At 36.8% G+C, this 6,958-nt stretch overlaps 1 long non-coding RNA gene across 2 annotated transcripts in view; it reads right to left on the bottom strand.

Moving 5' to 3' along the window:
• LOC117167356 overlaps nucleotides 1-6,958 on the bottom strand; it is a 30,828-nt gene that overhangs the window by 21,703 nt on the left and 2,167 nt on the right. The gene's annotated exons all lie outside the window — the stretch shown is intronic.

Here is a 6,958-nt window from a genome sequence, read left to right as displayed (position 1 = left end):
GAGGGAGCTCTTCTTAATATTTTGACACCAAAATCATGTCGATACACCTTACCGACTGCGAGTAAAGCCACCCACGCTTTAACTTGACAGACTGTATATGGAGATCTCGATCCAGTTACATAAAAAGGTTCAAATTCTCTCGTTTCATATTGGGGCACAGCGAGTGGAAGCTGAAATATCAGATAAGAACTATTAATTGCACCCCATAAAATTTTAAATAATAATAAGACCATGGATATGTCTCTTCTGCTCTCAAGGGTACACTCGTTGAATCTTACACACAATTGACGATAATCTGAGCCCGGTGGTAGGAAATTCCCGCCTTTTTTATAATTTAAGAACTTCAAAAAGCGTTTTTGACATTTATCAATAGCTTCAGAGAGATAACTGGTCCTAGTTTGCCATACAACACAGCAATACTCCAGTTTAGACCTAAGAAGTGCATAATATAAAGATCTCATAGCTGCTTGACAATTAAATTTACGACATGTTCTAATTAGAAAACCTAACATTCGACTGGCCTCCCGAACCATAATATCTACATGTGTGTTGAATTTAAGAGTACATGTAAAATACACACCTAGATCACGAATTATCTTGACTCTTTCCACAATAAGTCCACTGACTTGATAATCATAAGTGATAACTTCATGTTTTCTGGTGAATGTCATGATCTTACATTTCCGGTGATTTACATCCAAGGAGTTATTATTACACCAAAGAGTAATATTGTCTACGTCTGCCTGCAGATCATAGCAATTATAATGTCATCAATAGGCTTACAAATTTTAGCATCATCTGCATACAGCAGGATGTTGTTCTTTATACAACCATCAATCCCATTCATGTTTACCACAAAAAGCAAAGGTCCAAGATTCGAGCCCTGAGGTACACCCGATGTAAGTTCAAATTGAAATGACGTATACCCTTTATACATAACAGCCATTTTACTTTCAGTTAAATAAGAGCGCAACAATTTAAAAAGTTTATCAGACAAGCCTGGTCTTGACAGATCACTAATGATCTTTTCATGACTCACACAATCAAACGCCTTCGATATGTCTGTAAATACTACATCAACTTGCCTGTGCAAGGTGAGATATTTTTTAATTTTTTGTACAAAAGTAACAAGGTTCGTCACCGTAGATCTTTGAGGTACAAACCCATGTTGCGATGGAGAGAGCACGGGAGACAGATAGGACCACAGAACATCGCTTATAATCATCTCAAGAGCCTTAGAGAAGTTACATAGGATAGAGATTGGTCTATAATTTGTAATGCAGGATTTATCCCCTGATTTAAGAACAGGACAAATCTTAGTGGATTTCCAGTAGTCGGGAAATTTGCTAGTAGCTAGTGCGCGGTTGAATATACTACTTAATGGTTCAGCTAACTCCTCATGACACTCACGTACAAAAAAACTAGGTATTTTACCAACGCCGGAAGTTAATTTGTTTTTAAGCATTTTCAGCTTGCTCATAACTAATTCTGCATCCACCTGCATCACCAACAAACCTACGTGCATTAGAGTTGTGTTCATCTGCATATAACGTAGAAGGCTTGTATACTTTTAGGAACAAATCAGCAAATGCATTAACAATATCCTGAGGTTTGCTAAAATCTTTGTTATTAAAAAATATTACTGCAGGAATCCTTGAAATCTTTTTAGAGTTGTTGACATGAGACCAGAGGGATGATGGATTTTTCTGTATATCAAATTCCACTTTCTGCAGGTATTCCTTATGCGCATGCCCGATGTTGTTTTTAATATCTCTTCTAAGTCTCTTGAATGCTTCAAGGTGATGTATATTATCAGATTTCTTCTATTTTAATCGAAGTTTATCTTTTATCTGTATGTCTTTTATAATTTTCTTGGTATACCAATATGGGTACTTATCTTTTAAATAATTTAAGGATATAAATCCTATATTTTATCCAGTATTTCCCTGAGTTTATCATAAAACTTGTCTACAGCAACATTAACGTTCTCTGATTTACTGAGAAAAGCCCAATCAGTATTTTTTACACAGTATTTTACGATATCATAGTTGCATTTTCTGAAATCATAACGATTATCTTGTGGGTTGTTATTAAACTTTAATCTTTGAGAATATCTAGGTAGACAAGCCTCAAATTTAATCACTAGTGGCGGATGATGCATATCTACAGGCAATATTGGAAGTTCATTGTTTGTTACCTGACATGGAAATGAAGCTAAAACTAGATCTAGATACCTCTCATTAAAATTATGTACATCGTTATATTGGGTTAGCTCCTGTAGATTCATAAAATTACTTAACAATGATGACCTTTGATCAGATACTTGTTTGTCTATGTACTGCTTTAATTTTGGTATATTGAAATCTCCTATAAATATTATATTACACGACCAAATAGTTTGTAAGCTCGATAAAACCTTAAAGAAAGATTTAAATTCCACTATAGGGGTATCAGGGAGAATATAAACTGTAATTAAAAGAAATAAAGTACCTTCCAGTGTAAGTTTGACTTCTACAGCATTGACCTTGGGAGATTGTTGAATAACTTGGCCAACATCTAGACTTTCGGCATTAAACTTTATTTTTATTGCAACTAATACTCCACCCCTTTTTTATTTACTCTATCATCCCTAAAGACATCAAATATATATGGATCAAAAATCTCCGAACTATCAATATAACTAATAGTTTCCGAGTTTTGCATACCAGAGTCACCTGAAGCTAGCTTTACTACACGTTATTTGTAAAAAAAAGTGTCCGGATTTTTTGCAAGGCATAAATCCAGAGCACTTAATTAGCACTAAATTACTACGCAAAGCAGATCTTGATACCACTAATAGTTTCCGAGTTTTGCATACCAGAGTCACCTGAAGCTAGCTTTACTACACGTTTTTTGTAAAAAAAAGTGCCCGGATTTTTTGCAAGGCGTAAATCCAGAGCACTTAATGAGCACTAAATTACCGCGCAAAGCAGATCTTGATACCACTAATAGTTTCCGAGTTTTGCATATCAGAGTCACCTGAAGCTAGCTTTACTACACGTTATTTGTAAAAAAAAGTGTCCGGATTTTTGCAAGGCATAAATCCAGAGCAGTTAATGAGCACTAAATTCCTGCGCAAAGCTGATCTTGATACCACTAATAGTTTCCGAGTTTCGCATACCAGAGTCACCTGAAGATAGCATTACAACACGTTATTTTAAAAAAAAAGTGTCCGGATTTTTTGCAAGGCATAAATCCAGAGCACTTAATTAGCACTAAATTCCCGCGCAAAGCAGATCTTGATAACACTAACAGTTTCTGAGTTTCGCATACCAGAGTCACCTGAAGCTAGCATTACTACACGTTATTTGTAAAAAAAAGTGCCCGGATTTTTTGCAAGACATAAATCCAGAGCACTTAAAGAGCACTAAATTCCCGCGCAAAGCAGATCTTGATACCACTGAGTTTCCGAGTTTTGCATACCAGAGTCACCTGAAGCTAGCATTACTACACGTTTTTTGTAAAAAAAAAGTGCCCGTATTTTTTGCAAAGCATAAATCCAGGGCACTTAATGAGCACTAAATTCCTGCGCAAAGCAGATCTTGATGCCACTAATAGTTTCTGAGTTTTGCATACCAGAGTCACCTGAATCTAGCTTTACTACACGTATTTGTAAAAAAAAAGTGCCCGGATTTTTTGCAAGGCAAAAATCCAGAGCACTTAATGAGCACTAAATTCCCGCGCAAAGCAGATCTTGATACCACTAATAGTTTTCGAGTTTCGCATACCAGTCACCTGAAGCTAGCATTACTAAACGTTATTTGTAAAAAAAAAGTGCCGCGATTTTTTGCAAGACATAAATCCAGAGCACTTAATGAGCACTAAATTCCTGCGCAAAGCTGATCTTGATACCACTAATAGTTTCCGAGTTTTGCATACCAGAGTCACCTGAAGCTAGCTTTACTACACGTTTTTTGTAAAAAAAAAGTGCCCGGATTTTTTGCAAGGCATAAATCCAGGGCACTTAATGAGCACTAAATTCCTGCGCAAAGCAGATCTTGATGCCACTAATAGTTTCTGAGTTTTGCATACCAGAGTCACCTGAATCTAGCTTTACTACACGTTTTTTGTAAAAAAAAGTGCCCGGATTTTTTGCAAGGCAAAAATCCAGAGCATTTAATGAGAACTAAATTCCCGCGCAAAGCAGATCTTGATGCCACTAATAGTTTCCGAGTTTTGCATACCAGAGTAACCTGAAGCTACCTTTACTACACGTTTTTTGTAAAAAAAAAGTGCCCGGATTTTTTGCAAGGCAAAAATCCAGAGCACTTAATGAGCACTAAATTCCTGCGCAAAGCTGATATTGATACCACTAATAGTTTCCGAGTTTTGCATACCAGAGTCACGTGAAGCTAGCATTATTACACGTTTTTTGTAAAAAAAAAGTGCCCGGATTTTTTGCAAGGCAAAAATCCAGAGCACTTAATGAGCACTAAATTCTCGCGCAAAGCAGATCTTGATACCACTAATAGTTTCCGAGTTTTGCATACCAGAGTCACCTTAAGCTAGAATTACTGCAGGTTATTTGTAAAAAAACAGTGCCCGGATTTTTTGCAAGACATAAATCCAGAGCAATTAATGAGCACTAAATTCCTGCGCAAAGAAAATCTTGATAACACTAATACTTTCCGAGTTTTGCATACCAGAGTCACCTAAAGCTAGCATTACTACAAGTTTTTTGTAAAAAAAAAGTGCCCGGATTTTTTGCAAGGCATAAATCCAGAGCACTTAATTAGCACTAAATTCCTACGCAAAGGAGATCTTGATACCACTAATACTTTCCGAGTTTCGCATACCAGAGTCACCTGAAGCTAGCATTACTACACGTTATTTAAAAAAAAAAAGTGTCCGGATTTTTTGCAAGGCATAAATCCAGAGCACTTAATTAGCACTAAATTCCTGCGCAAAGCAGATCTTGATGTCACTAATAGTTTCTGAGTTTTGCATACCAGAGTCGACTGAATCTAGCCTTACTACACGTTTTTTGTAAAAAAAAGTGCCCGGATTTTTTGCAAGGCATAAATCCAGGGCACTTAATGAGCACTAAATTCCTGCGCAAAGCAGATCTTGAAGCCACTAATAGTTTCTGAGTTTTGCATACAAGAGTCACCTGAATCTAGCTTTACTACACGTTTTTTGTAAAAAAAAAGTGCCCAGATTTTTTGCAAGGCAAAAATCCAGACCACTTAATGAGAACTAAATTTCCGCGCGAAGCAGATCTTGATACCACTAATAGTTTCCGAGTTTTGCATACAAGAGAAACCTGAACCTAGCTTTACTACACGTTTTTTGTAAAAAAAAAGTGACCGGATTTTTTGCAAGGCAATCAAGAGCACTTAATGAGCACGAAATTATCGCGCAAAGCAGATCTTGATACCACTAATAGTTTCCGAGTTTTGCATACCAGAGTAACCTGAAGCTAGCTTTACTACACGTTTTTTGTAAAAAAAAGTGCCCCGATTTTTTGCAAGACATAAATCCAGAGCACTTAATGAGCACTAAATTCCCGCGCAAAGCAGATCTTGATGCCACTAATAGTTTCTGAGTTTTGCATACCAGAGTCACGTGAAGCTAGCATTACTACACGTTTTTTGTAAAAAAAAAAGTGCCCGGATTTTTCGCAAGGCAAAAATTCAGAGCACTTAATGAGCACTAAATTGTCGCGCAAAGCAGATCTTGATACCACTAATAGTTTCCGAGTTTCGCATACCAGAGTCACCTGAAGCTAGCATTACTACACGTTTTTTGTAAAAAAAAAGTGCCCGGATTTTTTTCAAGGCATAAATCCAGAACAATTAATGAGCACTAAATTCCTGCACAAAGCAAATCTTGATAACACTAATACTTTCCGAGTTTCGCATACCAGAGTCACCTGAAGCTAGCATTACTACACGTTTTTTGTAAAAAAAAAGTGCCCGGATTTTTTGCAAGGCAAAAATCCAGAGCACTTAATGAGCACTAAGTTCCCGCGCAAAGCAGATCTTGATACCACTAATAGTTTCCGAGTTTTGCATACCAGAGTAACCTGAAGCTAGCTTTACTACACCTTTTTTGTAAAAAAAAAGTGCCCGGATTTTTTGCAAGGCAAAAATCCAGAGCACTTAATGAGCACTAAATTCCCGCGCGAAGCAGATCTTGATACCACTAATAGTTTTCCAGTTTCGCATACCAGTCACCTGAAGCTAGCAATACTAAACGTTATTTGTAAAAAAAAAGTGCCCGGATTTTTTGCAAGACATAAATCCAGAGGACTTAATTAGCACTAAATTCCTACACAAAGCAAATCTTGATAACACTAATACTTTCCGAGTTTTGCATGCCAGAGTCACCTGAAGCTAGCATTACTACACGTTTTTTGTAAAAAAAAGTGCCCGGATTTTTTGCAAGACATAAATCCAGAGCACTTAATGAGCACTAAATTCTCGCGCAAAGCAGATCTTGATACCACTAATAGTTTCCGAGTTTTGCATACCAGAGTCACCTGAAGCTAGAATTACTGCAGGTTATTTGTAAAAAAAAAGTGCCCGGATTTTTTGCAAGGCAAAAATTCAGAGCACTTAATGAGCATTAAATTCTCGCTAAAAGCAGATCTTGATACCACTAATAGTTTCCGACTTTTGCATACCAGAGTAACCTGAAGCTAGCTTTACTACACGTTTTTTGTAAAAAAAAAGTGCCCGGATTTTTTGCAAGACATAAATCCAGAGCACTTAATGAGCACTAAATACCTGCGCAAAGCTGATCTTGATACCACTAATAGTTTCCGAGTTTTGCATACCAGAGTCACTTGAAGCTAGCATTACTACACGTTTTTTGTAAAAAAAAGTGCCCGGATTTTTTGCAAGGCAAAAATCCAGAGCACTTAAAGAGAGCTAAATTCCCGCGCAAAGCAGATCTTGATACCACTAATAGTTTCCGA

The sequence above is a fragment of the Belonocnema kinseyi genome, chromosome 2 (genome assembly GCF_010883055.1).
Source record: "Belonocnema kinseyi isolate 2016_QV_RU_SX_M_011 chromosome 2, B_treatae_v1, whole genome shotgun sequence".
Lineage (NCBI taxonomy): Eukaryota > Metazoa > Arthropoda > Insecta > Hymenoptera > Cynipidae > Belonocnema > Belonocnema kinseyi.
This window is presented reverse-complemented; position numbering and strand designations above follow the sequence as displayed.